Genomic DNA, 18,372 nt, shown 5'->3' on the forward strand with positions numbered 1-18,372 from the left:
TTGTTGCTGGTAGTTAATAAAGTTCTGAGAGGATACATACATAAAATGTTTGGGTTTACACACAAACGCAAAATTTAATCATTTTGATTAATTGACCATTTAGTAACTAGATATTAAACTATTACTTAAAATAAAACTCATAATTTCCAACTGCTATATTGTAATTATAATTCCATTTATTTTATGGGAGCATTAAAAATGTTACCTCTTTTACAAACTTTTCTTTATTCCCTTAAATTGATATAATGTCTTCTTTTCCAACTTCTCATTTTTTTCCTAGTCTTTGTGTGTTTGCATTCAAGAAATATGTCTTATTTTGGTTTGTATATTTGCGTCTCTTTCTCTTTCTATGTGGCCTGTGAGCAACTTTTCAGAACCCTGCCTATCACCTCTCTAAACTAGAAAACAATGTCTAATACATGGACATTGTTTAGAAATTCATCAAAATCCATGGTGTCTAAGCATCAACCACCTACTAAAATGGCTAACAAATACTGGGCATTCATGGAAAATTAGCAAAGATTCAGCAGTTGAAATTAAAAGAGTAATTTGTACTATTAAGAAAATTATTTTGGCCTCTTAAATGACCAAAAGCATTTGACATACTCTAAAAAAAAAAAAAAAAAAATGGAGAAGTAGCAAACAGTCCTCTCCTACTCTGTTTTAGGGCATGTAAATTGTTACAACCACTTTGGAGGCAGATTTATCAAAATTTAATGCAATTATAAATATGTCTCTCCCTTCATCAGCAATTCCACTTCTAGGAATTCATTCTATAGAAATTCTGGTATCAGTGCACAAAGATAAAAATATAAGGAGATTCACTAAGACATTGTTGGTGATGCCAAAAACTGGAAACAACCCAAACGTCCAGAAATAAAGTAATGGCTCAATGAATGTGACATATTCTCATAATAAATAAGATGCAGCTTTTAAAATAAATCGAATAGATCCCCATGTACTGATTTGGCAGGATGGCCAAAATATATTATAAAGTAAAAACACCACACCAACAGTATATATAACTCTATTTAATCTATCTATATGGATGAATGTGTAAAGGAAATATTCTGTAGACATATACAGAAAACTGAAACATAAACTGTCCTTGAGTTAAATATTAATTGGTCATATTTCTTTATTTACACATTTGTATTTTGCTAATCTTTTCAAATATATAATATTACCCTTATAATCAGAAAAAATTTAAAGACAAAAAATCATAGATTTTCTATTTGCACATGTAAAGTTACACACGTACAAAATTTAAAAAGCTTACATGTAAAGTGGAAAAATCAAATTGCAAGACAATGGGCACAGTGTGCTTCCAATTTAGTTAAAATAGGCTTATTTAGAAAAAAAGATTAGCAAGTTATAATAAAAACATAATAATTATTGCTGAAGGGATTTTGATGTTTATACTTTCCTGTATTTTAAAAAATTTCTATGACAGAGCTGTGCTGTTTTTATTACTGGGGAAGCAAACAATAGCACACCCGTTTATTAAAAAAATAGCTATTATTATGCATATTTTAGAAAGAGTTTGATTCTAATTTATTGTAATGATCTCATTGAAATTTTAGGGAAAATTTGAAGAAATCAACATACTTTTTAAATATCTTCTCATCAAATATTTATTTTAATCTATTCACAATATATCCAAAACTCTTTACATAAAACAAATCTCAATATAAGTATCAAATAATGAAGGTTAGCACACACGAATTTAGATTGCTGGTGTATGCTCAAGAAAACTGAAAATTATACTCAGCAATTTTACAAAGAAGTGCTTCTCATTTTTTTAATGGGGAAATGGAAGAGTAAGAAGGAAAGCGTATTGAAGATGATGGTGAAATGAATAAAGATGTTAGAAAATAAGTGTGTATATTCTATGCATATATAATGCACAAATACATAGCAATAACTATGTACCAATATTGTCCTAAGCACATTAAAATATTGAATTATCTCCTAACAATCCTAGGAGCAGCAATCACTAGAATCCCTGTCCTTTATAGATGAGGACACTGAGGCACAGATACATCCAGAAATTTCTCAAGATCAGGATATCCACTAAACACAAAGAAGTGTTAGTCAAGGAATTGGGTAAAATTGGCTACTGCAGAGCTCCTCAAGTAACCTTGATGCTTCAGGCTACACAGGATCTACGCTGTGGGGTCCCTTAGGTCACCCACCTCATCCTTTTCAGTCCCACACTATGAGTTTAACTGGCAGATGCGAAGCTTTCGAATTTGTAAAAATTCTAAGATTCAACCACCTTGAGGCATAATCCTAGCATATCTTCCTTTATTTAATGCAGCATAAACATGGACTATCAAAGTGGATTAATATTTTAAAGCAGGAGAGAAAGGTTCTTGTCTCATGAGGACAAGAATGAATCTCACGGACAAAGAAGAGCGAGTGACATGATAGAGTTTTATTTGAAAAGCTCTCAGGAGTGAGAGGGGTCGTGACAGGTTGCCTACATGGGCCTCCATCGACAGTCCTTTATGTGGGACTGAGCAGGGAGCTCATGGCCTTAAGTTCTTGTGACTTCTTGGTTTGAGTAAGGACGAGGGATAACATTTTTTATGGCCTATTTCTTCTTTGGAGTCTGGTTGTTCTTTGTGGCCACAGTGTGACTGACATAGAAAGCCCCACTTCTGATGCCCAGGGCAGGGTGGTCTGGTTTGTTCCCTTACCTCTGGTTTGTTATACCTCAACATTTCTGGGATTTTTGGTGAGCCTGATTACATAGCATAGCCCCCCTGTGTGAGCCTCATCACAGAGTCCACTACCTACCTCTCCCCACCTAGCCCCACTTGTCTCTTACTCAATTTCAAGCCCTGTTATTAATGGTCTGCACCCAAACCTGCCATGATCAGGAGACCAATATATATATATTTATTTGTCCCTTTGTTCCTTTCTTTTCTAAATTATTGCACTGTGTCTTCCTCAATGTTTTTTTAGCACTACAATTTTTTTTGAGTTAGTCATTAGCTTGGGTAAGCCATTAAAACATTCATTAATACAATTTTCTTCTCATACACATTAAAGGTTTTGAAACAATATGTACAACATTTGAAGATGGAAAGACAAAAGAAATGATTTTCTAATGATAACATTTTTGTGACTATGGAATGTTTCTGTAGAAAATGGTCTTCCCACTGCTCCGTAACACCTGCCACACAAACAAATCTTGATCATATTCTCCAGGAAATCTCACTGATTTATTTATTTATTTATTTTATTCCTAGCAGAGCTACAACATATTTGTTAAAAAAAAAAAAAAAAATGTCTTTTGATGCAGGGGAAAAACTGTTGCTAATTTCTATTTATATGCAGGGACATCAATATGAACTTGTAGACTGAGACTGTATCTGCTTCTTCTTTCTCTCTGGAACCCCTACTTATCTATTCCTTCATCCCCAATCTCTGCAAAACACACATATTTTATAAACAGACTGTAGACTAAAACTACCTGATTTGAAATCTACTTTCCTCTCATCTTGGCTCTAGTATTAGGCAAGTTCTTTAACTTCTTTGTGTCTTCACTCTCAAACTATAAAAAGGGAATAATAATAATAATAATCATATCAAAGGTGTTTGTGAAGCTTGAATAACTTAATGTAGATAAAGTACTTGGAAAAGGTCCTGACACATTAGAGGCATATTGTGCTTGGTCATCGTCATCATAAAGATTGAATCAAGCATCTTGTAGGTTACTGCAGTTCTATAGGACACTGATTGTTAATCATATATTTTGTTATAAAATTAATACATGTTCATTACTGAAAATGTCAGGAGATGCATAGAAACATAAAAAACAGGGCACCCCTGGTGGCCCAGCGGTTTGGCACCACCTTCAGCCGGGGGTGTGATCCTGGAGACCCAGGATCAAATCCCATGTCGGGCTCCCTGCATGGAGCCTGCTTCTCCCTCTGCCTGGGTCTCTGCTTCTCTCTCTCTTTCTCTCTCTCTCTCTGTCATGAATAAATAAATAAAATCTTTAAAGAAAAAGTAACATAAAAAACATAAAATTTCCCCTCTATTTCATAGACATCTAATGTCTCACTTTTTATATGTACATATTATATATGTTATATCCAAACATAAAAATGCATTTATTTTTTCTGATTATCAATCAATATAACTCAAAAAAGGCTTGGTTCAAGATTATGGACTGACTTCCAGCATCTACTTCCTTTCTTCGCATACCTTCCTATCTCCAAATTTCTTAATAGGGAAAAATATTTTTTAGATAATGTATTAATTAATTCATTTTAGAGAAAGAGCGAGTGGAGGTAGAGGGGGTAGGAGGAAAGGGAGAGAGAGAATCCCAAACTGACTTTTCACTGAGCTCAGAGCCTGATGTGACTGAATCTTATGACCCTGAGATTATGACTTGAGCTGAAATTGGGTTGGATGCTCAATTGACTGAGCCATTCAGGTGCCCGTGGAAAAATATTTTTTTAAAAAAAGTCTAAAAAAACAAGCAATGATCCCAACCCTATTATGATGAGCTATTAATAGACATAATTAGACATAATTAGATGTAAAAAGGGTTATAGAGAAAGAGAGAAACCACAGCCCTCTAGATAGCATATACAGGAAAACTATTGAGAAGGAGGAAATATACCCAGAGAAACTAAATATGTGGAATCAACAAATACACCAGAGAAGATAGGTCCTGTACTAAAAAAATGAATCCTGTCTCTCCAGTCCTAATGCCATTATTAACAACCAAATAGCAGGCCACCCAGACATTTGACCCTAAGATCTGTATGGACATGTGAGTGAGAGAAAAGCTTAGGTAACCTATTTCATTATAAGTCTAGAGACAAATAGAAGAAAGTTCTGTGATGGAAGGAAGAAATACTTGAAGTCCTCCAAAATCAACGGACAGTCATTTCAAAATCTGGGGGACTGTAACTCTGGGAGATAGTATGGAGGTTCCTCAAGAAGTTAAAAATAGACTAACCTAGGACCCAGCAATAGCACTACTAGGTATTATCCCAAAGATACAAATGTAATGATCCGAAAGGGCATATGTACCCCTAGGTACTTATGATTTAAAACTAAAAACCCCAGGACTAATTAAAGTTAAGTTAAAACAGAAGAACAATGGGCAGCCCCGGTGGCTCAGCGGTTTAGTACCACCTTCGGCCCGGGGTGTGACCCTGAAGACCCGGGCTGGAGCCTGCTTCTCCCTCTGCCTGTGCCTCTGCCTCTCTCCGTGTGTCTGTCGTGAATAAATAAATAAAATCTTTAAAAAAAAAAAAAAACAGAAGAATAAAATAAAAGCATTTACATCAAGAATGCAATAAGATTATCTCTTTCCAAATATATATCTCTGAAATAATTATTTAGGACCCACTGCAGCAAAGTGAAATAATATATAAAAAAGGGAAACGTGTAAAGCTCAAGAAGCAAAACACAGAAGTCTAATAAAGCACCAAATGATTTCAACATTTACAACAAAAGATATCATGAACAACCTGTCTCTATCACAGATTAGGTAAATATATTGGACATAAATAAAAACTTAATAAACTTACTATATAAAAAGTTTCTTAAAGTAACAAAAGACAACCCAATAGATGTATTTTTAAACAGTTAATACAGCAATTAGGAAGAAATGCATATGACTATACATTAGTGAATATATGTTAAAACTCAATAGTAACTGGGCAATGCAAACAAAAACATTATTTCATATTATTCCATGAAAATGGAAAAATCATACATGTGAGAGCATCCAAGGTGGATGAAAAACAATATGGTGGGAGCAAAACTACTTAATATTCTCAAAGATATCCACCAATATTCAAAATACACATGTCCCGGGGCAGCTGGGTGGCTCAGCGGTTTAGTGAGCCGGGGGTGACCCCGGGGTCCTGGGATCGAGCCCCACGTCGGGCTTCCTGCAGGGAGCCTGCTTCTCCCTCTGCCTTTGTCTCTGCCTCTCTCTCTCTCTGTGTCTCTCATGAATAAATAAATAAAATATTAAAAATAATTAAAACACATGTCCCTCAATCCAGGAACTACAGTTCTATGTGTTCACCCTGAGATATACATGTATATACGAGGATATTAAGTTCTGCACTAATTTCAATAACCAGGTATTGGATGCCACCTAAGCATCTAAAAAGCTAAATTTAAGTATTTAACAAGTTAAATTCATGATATTTCATTATTACAATAGAAGGATTCACATAAATTAGATCTGTATGTACTAAAATAGAAATATCTTAAAAATGTCATGGAGTGAATAAAAGGAATTTGGAACCAAATATCTACTTTACATCATGTAAAACAAACAAACAAACAAAAAAACAAAAACTTATAGTTTTATTTTTTTTATTTTTTTTTATTTTTTTTATTTATTTATGATAGTCACAGAGAGAGAGAGAGAGGCAGAGACACAGGCAGAGGGAGAAGCAGGCTCCATGCACCGGGAGCCCGGGTCTCCAGGATCGCGCCCTGGGCCAAAGGCAGGCGCCAAACCGCTGCGCCACCCAGGGATCCCAAAAACTTATAGTTTTAAATGTATACTTAGATATGATCAACTAGTGATTCAGATCAATTTCTTGCAACAGGAAATAGTAGTAAGATTTGCATAAGCAATATAAGGATTTTTATTCTAATTGAGAGAAATGCAGATAGAAACCATTCAGTATTAGGACAATATTAGCAAGAATTCAGCACTTTTTAGGTTGTTGGGGTTTTTTGTTTTGTTTTTTGTTTTTTTTTTTTCTCTTATGTGGATCTTGTCATCCATTGTGCTTCCAAGACAGGCTGCTGCTGCCTCGATTCCCCCCAAGCACCTCAACAGAACTCTAGACAGGAAATAGGGAAAGATAACAAATAGGTGAAGGGGAGTATGCCCCTGGATGTGTCCTACTTTAAGAAGTTTCCCAAAGCCCAACCAACATATTGATTTCTGCTCCATTTTATTAACCAGAGGACATAACACCTCTGTCTGCAAAGAAGCTGAAGGAAATATTTTTTTCTCTATCTTGAGAGATTGAAAAATGGATAGATAACCTGCAGTCTCTCCAGGTTTTAAATTGTATATAAGAAAACAAGTAGAAAATAAAGGGCTGGGCAGTCCTAACAATTAACATCAGTTGCATGTGGGAAAATACTGGGGTTAGAAGTCAGGAGGACAATGGTAAGTGTCAAGACATCAAGAAAAAGTACTTTGTTTTTACTCTGCATTTTGTCGCTGAAAAACTTTGCAAAAAGAATTGATTTTTATATTGCTAGTACAAAACAAATAAAAATAAACAATTACTCATATCGTAGACATTTTGAAGGCTACAGAAAAAATCGATAAAGGTAATTAAAATCACCCAAAACTCCACTGCATTTTGATAGTTGTATGTATAAACTTAACATTGTAAACATGTGCACACACAGATAATGTATATGTTGGATTGGATTCGTTAAAAATAAATACAGAAATGGCATAGGCTTTAGAAAGAACATGATACACAAAGGTTCTTGATAGCAGGTAAGAAATTGCCTTCCTTGGCAATTTTTCTTAATTAAAAAAAAACACTCTCTATTTTCAACTCTTTTTAAAGATATAGAGATGTATCATTCAAGTCTTTTGAAAAAATAATAATCATTATGTTACTTTAAGCAATTTTGCTTTGAAAGATGTGTTGGTTTGGTAATTTCATATATAATTCCTCACTTGTGTAAATAGGTAAATAATTTTAGTTAATAAATAATATGTGATTACCTTAAATATTCGATTAAGTGAAATCTCATGCTATCAGATGCATGTCACTTTTTTTTTTTTAAGATTTTATTTATTTATTCATGAGAGACACACACACAAAGAGAGGCAGAGACACAGGCAGAGGGAGAAGCAGGCTCCTTGATCCCAGATCCCGGGATCACACCCTGAGCAGAAGGCAGACACTCAACCGCTGAGCCACCCAGGCATCCCACCACTTGTTTTTGTTTTTGTTTTAATTTTAAAGCTTAATTTTATAATATCAACTGCAAGGGTTTGTGGAAGAAATTTTAACACAGGTTGTCATAAACAGTTGTGGTCATCTTAAAGTACATTGTTCGTCCCAACACTGGGGTATTTTTCTCAACTTTGGTCTCTAAGCTTGGGACCAATATAAACGGATAGATGGTGTTATGATTAAAGTATAGCAAGGTATTGGAATCACTTGTAGCCTATTCTTTCTTCCTTCCTACACTTGTTCTTTTAAAACTATCTGTTAATGATTTATTTACATTTTTCTGTCTCTTAGGTTAGTTCTTTAGACTTCTAAATATTTCATTTGAATAAGAGATGTGAATGTCTGAAAACAGAATTGGAAAGATGCACTAAAATTCTGTCCTATTTTCATCTGTCATCATACCCATCCTCATCACCCACTCCAAGCCTCAATAAATAACAAATGGACTGCAAGAGCTTAGCCCAAGAATTGTATTTCTACTATTAACCTAAGAGGTGAGGATTAACTTAAAGCCAAGATAGTTTGGAGAGATCATGTATCTGGGCAATTTTTTGTCTGCCCATGTGTGGATGGATGATCCTGGTAGGAAACGGTTATCAAGGAATAGGTATGAATAATAACTATGATCTGTTCTTGGCAGGATAGAACAGACTGGGCAGCTGGTACATGTTTGATTGATATGTTAATTAACCTTAAGTTTAATTATACATTTTAGTTTTTTGATTTTTCAGGTAGGAGGCATGTGTGTGTATTTATCTGGGTCTGTCGACTGTTTATATGGAAAAGACATGGAAACCTAAGCCATTTCTTTCTATTGTAGTCATTAAAACAAAACAAAACAAAAAAAGTAGCCCTAGCAATGCAATGGGCTTGGAAAATATTTACCACATATTTATACACCATAGAGAATGTTATCTATATTTGCATGTGATTATCCTAAATTTAACAAATATTTTATTTCACATAACTACATTTAATCAGTATACATAGAAACAGTAAAGAAAATAGGCTCTGACCCTGATTCTTGACCGTCACTATTGTCTCAATTCTTGATTTTAATAATGGGATTATTATTGTTCTGTGAGATACAATGTTCTTACAAGGACATTTACAAGTGTTATGAGGAAAATTTTAACTGCTTTAAAAGTTGAAAGCATAAAATTCTTGACAAGAAATAAGTATGTGTATTTTAATTAATTATCGATAAATCATGTTTTCATCAGTGTTCCATATTTTGAGTAGTTTGGAAGATTAAAAAATATGATCTTTATCCTTCTTTGATTATTGTCTCATTCACAATTTTTAAATTATACCCAATAATTTCATGATCCAATAAAACACTACCAAAAGTGATTCACTTTTTATCTTTTAAATTCAGATGGCGTCTTCAATTTCTACTGTAAATGTTCAGTTAATGCTTTTATCTCACAGGTGAGAAAGTGACATACTTTGCCAATACTATATTTTTAACATGAGTTCAGTTACATCAATAGTATTATAATTAATGATTACATCATGCTTTAGAAGGGAAGTACAGAGAAGGTTGGTATTAACATGCACGGCACACCATTGTGATATCAATACTCATTTTACTGTTCAGATTTTTTTTAAGCTAATAGCTGTCAAAAATACCCATTATAGGCTAGTCTATAATTTGTAGAAGTCAAGTAATACATTTTTTCTGAAGGTATAATGGATGCTCCATGGAGCAATTATTTTAGAAAGACAACTTCATCTCAGCTGTCTCGTGCCAGCAGAACTATTTAAGAGCCTGAGATGCATAATTCAGCATGGAAGGGCTGTCAGAGTTGAGAATACCTTTAAATTATAAAAACTTAGCACCACGAGTCAGTTATAATTATAATGGAAATGTAGTTTTCTGTCATTTTATCATGGCAAACATCTCTCAAGAAGCAATTTCGCGTGTTAAAATATTTTGGCAAAGTGACTTTTGATTCCAAGGGGATACAGATTATCTGGTTTTATACCTGAATATTTTTCTTACAAATTGAGTTTAACAGCCTGTACTGCTAAAGATGGCAAACATAAGAGTATTATTAAAATCCCATTGGAAAATCTCAGGGAGACCATAGGCTATAGTAACTCACCAAGGCAGGTCCGGTTATGCACAAAAATATATTATTTTAATAGCAAAATATGACAGGCAGTTCTTCATCTGACATCCAATTATTTTACATAGCAAATATCTGAATATAAAAACCGTTGCCATTTTAGACCGAGTCCCTTTCCCTAGCAAGTATTTTCATGATTAAAAATTAAAGAAGCGATACTTCAAGATCTTCCTGGATTCTTAAGTTCATTGCTTTTGATGACTTACCCAAATTTTCTACTCTCCAGGTGGTAGCTCTTGTCTTTTTCCTGTTCTACAAAGCTTTTACTACACTGGAAGAGTAAAAAGAAATAAGGGTGTGTGTCTGTGTGTGCGCATGTGTGTGTTGAAAATAAGCCACAAAAGAAGAGCACAGTATCACAAACTTCAAGCCTTCCTGGAACATTCAAAAAATGAAATGTTTACATGAGCCCAGAGTCCACAGTTCTATTCTACTATCTGCAACAACAGGGGTTATGCTGAGCACTCAATTTTGCAAACTGCCCTTAAAAATACTTCTCTAGGACAGTGAGTATATTTAGGAACTTTGTTAGCATTTTTCTCATATTGGCTGTGACAGTAAATGATTATTCTTTTTTTCTAAATAGTTTGGATGAACTTTAGATGCTTGGTTCATTTCCAGAAATGAGCCGGCTGATATATTTATTGAGTCTCTGGTACATATATCACCTTTTCACTTCTGTGTTTCAACCGATATGAAGATAATTTTACATTACTATTCAAAATATTGGATTTGTTCATTTTTAATAAAACTGAGTTTAGCCAGAACTAAATCCAATTAAAATAGGTTGAGGAAAATGAGAAAAAAAAATGCAAACTTGATTGTGTTTCAGGTCAGCACATGTTTTTTAAGTGCATTATATGTCTAAGGTATTTTTCTAGCCACTAGGGATATATCTATTAAAAACAAAGACATGGGCATCTGAGTGGCTCAGTGGTTGAGCATCTGCCTTTGGCTCAGGTCATGAACCAGGGGTCCTGGGATCGAGTCCCACGTCGGCTCCCTGCAAGGAGCCTGCTTCTCCCTCTGCATGTGTCTCTGCCTCTCTCTCTTTCTGTGTCTCTCATGAATAAATAAAATCATTAAATAAATAAATACATACATACATACATAAAAAGACAAAAAGTCTTTTGATCAGGTGGTTCATATTATCATTTAAAGGAGAAATAGAAAATTCAGTTGGGTAAAATCCCTGTTTCAGTTGGGTAATCTTAACTTAGATTATTTTATCATAAAACTTCAATATTTTCTAGAAATGAACATATAATTCAATAGAACTGGAGAGTTTTACTAACGTTCTTGAATTTTAAGAGTTATAAGAATATAATTACCCTGATATCTATGAAATCCTGAAAATAAGGGTAAAATGCATATCTGAAAGGAAGCAAGAAAGGAAGAGAGAGAGGTGTATTGTGTACTTACTTTATGCTAGTTGCTTTAACTTTTATTCCATCCTTGAATCCACATAATAACATTAGGAGTGCAGTCTCCATTCTTCAGATAAAAACTAAGAATCATAGAGTAACATTCTCAGTAATTTGTAGGATTAAAAAAAAAGTAATTAAATCTAGGTATTTTAAATATATAAATAATAAATAAATAAATAAATAAATAAATAAATAAATCCAGGTATTTCTATTCTCCAACTTCTACCAAATTATTTTTAGGAAATCACAGATCAAACAACCTGAAATGCTATTTAGAAATACATTAACTCATTTCTTTATCTCTGGAAAGAATCCATTCTTCCTAAGCAAGATGAATTCTCCAAGAGAACACTTTATATAAAATATTGCAATATTATTTTTTTTTTACATCCGGTACATATACTTCTCAATTTTGTGTTGAATGTTTGCTTAAACGCGTGCAGGTGCATACACACACACACACACACACACACACACTTACTGAAAAGCCTATCATCAAGGATTCAAGTTAATTTCGGAATGCCAAATCTTTCCCCTTGCCCCCTACTTTGCCTATCATCATTCAAGTTAATATATACTTGCAATTAGTAACTGAAAAATTTCCGTATTAAGTTATAGAAAAAAGGTATAAGTGATGCATTCTTCTTGCCCAGTATGATACAGTTTTATAGATATTGTAATGCACTGATTTCTTGATTATTACCAGAATTAAATGTATTTTGCTGAAAAATTGAGTGTAGTTATGGTATTATATTATTGTATCATGGAGGTAATCATTATCAGAAAATAAAGAATAATGCATTATAGTAATGCACTACACACATGATTACTTCTCTGTAATTCTGTATAATGCTTAAATTAATTCCAAGCAACTTCCTAATTTTATTTCACTACAACCAGATCACAAGTCACAGGGAAGTAGAATATAAAACTTAACCAATATTTTATTTGATTCATTTTGACTGAATCATGAACTACTATAAAGCATGAAATTTCTGAAAACGTTAATTGCTTGAGAAGGAAACTTAATAGTTTGTCTTTGATGGTCACTGTGAATAAATGAATGGAATTCACAACTGACAGTAATATGGAAAGTTCTATTTATAGGTAGTGAGGTGGAAGAAAATCTTTTTTAAAAAATAAGGAAAAAGGAGGCAGAAGGAAAAAAATGGAGAGAGGGCAATAAAGAGAGGGGGACAAAAAAGAAGTAAGGAGTTAAAGAAATTTAGGGGGGATAGACATGAGGCAAGAAGGGAGAAAATGTGTGTGTTCAGCAGACTGGAAAACTAAATAGGCAAAGTTCTCAGTTTTGCTTTTATATTTACCTTTTTTTGTATTCTTCTGTAATATAACAGTTCAAATGGAGACTTAAAATTAATGCTATAAATACAGCCTTTTAATACAATGTTACATTGTGCAGAATAGCATATTAGGTCTTTCTAATGAGTCAACAAAATTTCTACATTGCCCTCTAATACTCTAAAATTAAGAAATTTAATAATAATTAATAATAAATATATGCATTTTAATAGAGGGAGAGTTAGTTGTACAACGTTTATGATCCAGGCTTTGTATTTAGCTCAAACTGCGAGGTAGGGTGTTTGTGCTGTAGGATCCTATCAATGATACTCTTCCTTTAGAAGACGCGGGGGCATTTTGAAGTGGAGGCATAACTAGAGACAGCCTTCCCAGCTTTTGATCCAAGCAGAGGATCTTGCTTCAATTTGCTAATGTAACCTTCTCCATTTCTCTCTCTTTTTCTCTCCATCTCTCCCTCTCTTGATCTCTCTCTCCTTTCTCTGATGTAAAGATCATTAAAATAAAGTTCAACTTTTTAATTCAGAAGAATTAGGTATCCTCATTTATGATTCTATTTCTGAAGTTATTAAGTATAGAGGTGAATACATTTTTGTATCTTGCTTTGTGAAACTCATCTCTAAAACGATTTCATTTATTAGAGAGAGAGGAAGAGAGAGAGATTGAGTGAAAAGGAGAGGGAGAGATAATCTGAAAGAGACTCCACACTGAGCACAGAGCCCAACGCGGGGCTGGATCCCACAACAACATCACAACCTGAACCAAAATCAAGAGTTGGACACTTAACTGACTGAGCCATCCATGCACCCCTGCAATTCATTTTAATGTTATAACTAGGTGGTTACATTAACCATAAAACATGTTTCACCACAGTTTATTTAGTATTGTAGATGCCATATATTGGAAGTTTTGGAATAGCAAATGATAAAAATAGCAAAGACAGCAAAGACATATTATTGGTATGATGAGAGACTGGTATCTAAATCGTAGGAAATTCAGAGGCTAAAATGGTAGAAACTACCTGAGTGGTACCTTATTTGGGGTGTTCCACTACATATCAGAAAGCACTGCCCTCTTATATGATTATCATTATAATCTACTGTACTTTTCTGTTTAAATAATTTAGGCACTTTCAAAGTTTCTATCTTCACAAGAGTATTTTTGAATTTTTTGAAGTGCCAAATAGTATATGTTCAAGTAGAAAACTTGCAAAACATACAAAACAAAAGCACAAAGGCAAGTATCCCCAAGTCACTTCATATCCCACTAATCTCCTCAATGCATTATATACAGTCTTCTAATTGATTTTCTCCATGCAAGTATTATGTATGGAAATGGATTATGTTTCTATCTATCTGTATGTTCCTTACATATCTCAGAGGATTTTAAACTGGAATTTTGAAGTACATGGAGAAAAATCATGAAAATAAAATCATACTTAATATCAGCATTTGAATAGATGCCAAGAAACAGAAATAGCATTTTACTGTTAAGTGGCAAACACTGAGAGAAATCAACTCCCAAAACATGTTCAAAGAATAGTGTGAAAATGGGATCCAATGGGGATGAGGAAGGGAGTGAAGGTCGGAGAGAAGAGAGAAGATGGCAACATGTATAAAGCTCGGACTCTTAGTTTACCACTTTTTTTTTAACGGTGTCTGATCTAAAGACACCATTCTGTAAAGGAAGTGGCTGAGGATTCTCTGTTGTACTTTGCTTTCCATCCCAGTGTGTTCCTGGACTTCGTAGCATGATGCTTAGAATTTTCTCTCCTCCCAAGTTCCATTTCTTTGCTTCTCCCCGTACACATCCACTTCATAACTCTACATAACTTTTTAATATGAATGTACCGCAAACTATAAATATCTAACTCCTTTGTAGCCTGAGGACTGGTAAAACAGTTATGGGGGCTGTACTAAGGGAACAGACCCATCTAAAGAGAACTCTGTGCCAGTCGAATGTCCTAAAATCAGCAGTTTTAACCTGAGTTTCATTTTATTAGGCTGTGTTACAGCCAGATCCCATCATAGCCAGGTCCAGCCTTTCCCTTTCTTCCTCTTTTCAGGGAGTCTTTATGATCTAAAAAAATGTCTTGGTCCAATATTCGTGAATTCTATTAGTGGAGGCATTCTTGCACTTACGTCAAGTTATACTGCATATAAATGGAGGATAAAAGGATTACCAGATTATAAATCAAATGAGAGTTTCTGGCAATATAAATCTCAGCTATGTCAGGCTCTTGTGTTAATGGAATTGTAGAATTCCATTGGCCAGTAGGAATTTAAATTCTGTGTTAGAGACCTCACTAATTTTTCACAGGACTTCCTCAGTAAAATATCAAAAAAAAAAAAAAGTGGGACGTTTGCAAGCAAATTTGTATCAGGTCTTTAAATTGTTTTTTAAGTTAGTGCCAAAAATATTATCGGCATTTGAAAAGGTATGATAATACCTATATTATACAATTCTAAAGCTGTCTGCCTTAGAACTTATTTAGCACTTAATCACTCAAATAAATGCATTCAAATTGTGTTAAATGCCAACTAGATAGTATATTTAACATTGAGATAGATGAATGTGATTTGACCAATGGATTGCAATCCAATAAGATGGTGTCTGGCTCAGTCAAATGAAAGAACTACTTATGTTCAAGCTAATCAACCAGCTCAGTCAGATAACTATGGTAAAATTTGTGTTTGTGATTATCCCGTTTTTATATACATATAACTGCAGAATTAACTAATTGTTAGAATTAACATGGTTTAAATAGCTGTGTTTGGTCAAGTGGTATATATTTATCTCTAAATATGTATCTAGTATCGATGGACATGGTAGTATTAACTGGGTTCATTAAAATTCATATTTAATATGTGGTGGTTATATATAAGAATGAATTTTTAGGTGGTGAAAACCTTCTTTTCATGCAGTAACTTTCAAATATTAGTTTTTCTTCACAGCCTGGGTATATTCTAATATATTGAATTTTAATTCCTTTTTGAGACTAATATTTGTTGAGCATCATAAATGGGCACAGAAATGTGCTAGGTGTGGAGTTATGAAGCATAATAAGGTATTGGATCTGCCTACCTATGCAAATGGGAGAGCAGATTATTAAGGTCACCTTTAATAGGCTTTAAAGGAATTATTCTTCCCATGTAAGAAGTGATGATCAAAAATGATGTCTCTTCTACTCGATATTTTATCCAAATTTCCTGAAGATTAAGCGTATGACAACCTCTGTCAATTTGCACATGATCATTGCATGATATCATTCAATTTTATTTGTCTTAATGTACTTCCGTCTTTATTTTTCCCTATGATTCTTGACGCTAGACAAAATGTAGGGGTACCATATCATATGTCTGACCCAGATCCTCTAGTGCTTAAGAACAGGGCCATAGATGTGAAAAATTCATTAGAGGAGAAAATAGATCTCAAAATAAAAACTTTACTGACTCCTTTCTTCACAGTATCTGTTTAAAATATTTTTAAGACTCTGTTTAAAAATGCTTTTTTTTAAATTTGGGCAGAAAACATTCAATACTTTAGGTTCCACGATGAGTTGTGGATATAAAATGCTCTAAAAGAAGAGACTGCCCTTGACTTAGTGCTCTTCTACATTATCTCAAGTTCCAAAGCACTGTTCCTCAAAAACGGATGCTTGAAGTCAGTTACCATAGTTTAAAAATATTTTCAATGCATTGAGAAGTACAGATTGTACTTTAGCAGACTTTAAATGAGACTCCTGACATGGACCTTTAAGAATACACCAGACATTGTACATGGAGAAAAAGAAGTGCGAACCAAGGAAAAAGAATAGGCAACATCATGGAGGTAGGTGCCAAATTATGGAGAATTGTGATATCTGAAGGAGTCATCATGTGGATGGAACAGGAAGGGACATGTTGCAATTTATATTTCACAGAGCTGTCTCTGGAAACAATATAAAATGGAAAACTGAGGAACTTGACTCAGAGCAATTGAGCAATTACTGCAAGAATTCATGTAAAAGATGATAGAGTCTGACAGCTGGAGTGAGCATGGAAAAGAGTTTTTTTTTTTTTTTTTTAGAGTCAGTTCTAAAGAGGAACGGAAAGACGGAAAGTGATGCTTTCATTATGGCTCTATGCTATCACCTGTTGCTGTGGGAATGTACTTGGCATAGGATTTAACTGAGGTCAATATCCTGATGGTAGTGCTTATTAAATATATAACTTTGGACAAGTTATTTAGTCTTAAGTTTTGGTTTCATTATCAAAAATGTGAAGAAGACAGTAATAAATTCCTAATTCATAGAGTTTGGGAACATGCAGAGACTCCACAAATGGTAGCTTTTATTTATTTATTTATTTTTTAATTTTTATTTATTTATGATAGTCACACAGAGAGAGAGAGAGAGAGGCAGAGACACAGGCAGAGAGAGAAGCAGGCTCCATGCACCGGGAGCCCGACGTGGGATTCGATCCCGGGTCTCCAGGATCGTGCCCTGGGCCAAAGGCAGGCGCTAAACCGCTGCACCACCCAGGGATCCCCAAATGGTAGCTTTTAGATATTGGATTTTTTTTTTTCTACTATAAGCATCCAAACCTGGACAGTGGTGGTGAGAAAAATTACAACTGTTTTTAAACTTAGTATGAATATTTTGACTTCATCACATTTTCAGTGACTTTTCCATCTTATCGTGTGTATGTGTGTGTGTGTGTGTATGATATATATGATATATGAACTTTCACTAAATAGAACATATATATATTAAATATATATAAAAGCTGATTGTGATCTATAAAACATTGGAGAACAGCACAGGTTGTATGTAATGGTGTCATTTGGGCTCAAAGTTGGGAGCTCTTAGCTTTGGCTACATATTAGATTCACCAGACACTTTTGAGAATAAAGTTCCTAGGATAAAAACCAAAAAAATACAAATATCTGCAAACGGAGTACAGGAGTCATTATTTTTAGATCCCAGATGATTCTAATACACAGCTTATATTGATCACTACTGCTCTAAATGTTCCAAGTCAGCACTTCTCAAAATTTAAGGTGAGTAAAAATCACCTGGGGAGGTTGTTGAAATGCAGATTTGATTCTTTATGTCTGAGTGGAGTCTGAGAGATTCTGTATTCTCAAAAAGATCCCAGTGAATGTCTTATAACTGATGGGTGGATCCAACTCTGAGTAGTGAGGATCCAGATGATTGAGATTGGAGAGGCTACTGTAAACAGGAAAATCCTCCTGAAGGTTGGGTCAAGAACAGGTTGTAGGTCAATGGCTGATGAAGGATGGGGGCTCCATTTCAGATAGGCAGATAAGGAGGAAGAAAAGTCATACATGAAGGAGACACAGAGAAGTATACAGCACTGATACACAATTAGACTTTTGAGGAGCAGTAGACAATTAAACTGTATCATAAAAAATGTCAGACAGACTGAGACCTTGAAAGCTCTGGAGAGGTATTTAGGCTTTTACTTCTGATTTAAACAGAAATTTAGAAGAAGCCTTACAAACACATTA

General features: G+C 34.2%; 1 long non-coding RNA gene across 8 annotated transcripts in view; it reads right to left on the reverse strand.

The window, feature by feature from the left end:
• LOC102156728 overlaps nucleotides 1–18,372 on the reverse strand; it is a 266,073-nt gene that overhangs the window by 117,931 nt on the left and 129,770 nt on the right. For 4 of the 8 annotated variants that reach the window (XR_005374309.1, XR_005374310.1, XR_005374311.1 and 1 more), the window contains exon 4: nucleotides 11,540–11,624. This is a non-coding gene — a long non-coding RNA (uncharacterized LOC102156728). Of the gene's footprint in view, nucleotides 1–6,690; nucleotides 6,840–10,154; nucleotides 10,389–11,539; nucleotides 11,625–18,372 lie in introns of those variants that run through there. The other 4 variants (XR_005374305.1, XR_005374306.1, XR_005374307.1 and 1 more) reach the window with 3 other exon arrangements.

Source organism: Canis lupus, chromosome 19, assembly GCF_011100685.1.
Source record: "Canis lupus familiaris isolate Mischka breed German Shepherd chromosome 19, alternate assembly UU_Cfam_GSD_1.0, whole genome shotgun sequence".
NCBI lineage: Eukaryota > Metazoa > Chordata > Mammalia > Carnivora > Canidae > Canis > Canis lupus.